Source organism: Penaeus monodon, chromosome 15, assembly GCF_015228065.2.
Source record: "Penaeus monodon isolate SGIC_2016 chromosome 15, NSTDA_Pmon_1, whole genome shotgun sequence".
Taxonomy (NCBI): domain Eukaryota; kingdom Metazoa; phylum Arthropoda; class Malacostraca; order Decapoda; family Penaeidae; genus Penaeus; species Penaeus monodon.
The window spans coordinates 26,394,294-26,394,868 of record NC_051400.1 but is presented as its reverse complement, the minus strand read 5'-3'; the positions used below and the strand labels follow the sequence as shown (position 1 = coordinate 26,394,868).

The 575-nt window shown below is 37.4% G+C and overlaps 1 protein-coding gene across 1 annotated transcript in view; it reads left to right on the top strand.

Moving 5' to 3' along the window:
* Positions 1–575, top strand: part of LOC119582285 — a 6,855-nt gene that overhangs the window by 3,701 nt on the left and 2,579 nt on the right. The gene's annotated exons all lie outside the window — the stretch shown is intronic.

The following is a 575-nucleotide window of genomic DNA, read 5'->3' as shown; positions in this document are numbered from 1 at the left end:
AAGAGAAATTTTCCCGCTGTGCGTGCTATAACTCAGTTGAGGAACAGGTTTCGGTGCAGATAATATCCGTGTTTCAAAATCTGAAATTGCCAGTTTACATTCTCGTGGGTCATACTCTGAAGAAAAAAAATAATGAGCTGAGTCGTTCGTCCTTTTTAGGTAGATCAAAGACAGACAGACATAAAAGACAGAGGCAGATGCAGACAAACAGACGGACAATTAGAATGAAAGAAATTTAATAACAGAGAAAACGTAGAGATTGAGAAAGGGAGGAGAAGACAGAAATAAAGGATTTAAGAGAGGGAGGAGACAGATAGCTACTCGGACAGACAAACAGACAGAAAATATAAAAAGTGAGAACTAGTAAAGATTAAAAAAGGGAGGACGAGACAAACAGAGAAAGGGGGATAGACAAACAGAGAAATAACATATTAAGAGACCGAGGAGCAGGCAAACAGATAGACAAAGAAAAAAAAGCTACTGACGAAGTGAATAAGAGACAGACCGACAAAGAAAAAGAAGCTGTGAAAAGGAAAAAGAAACAGATTGAGAGTGAAAATATAGAACAAAAAGAA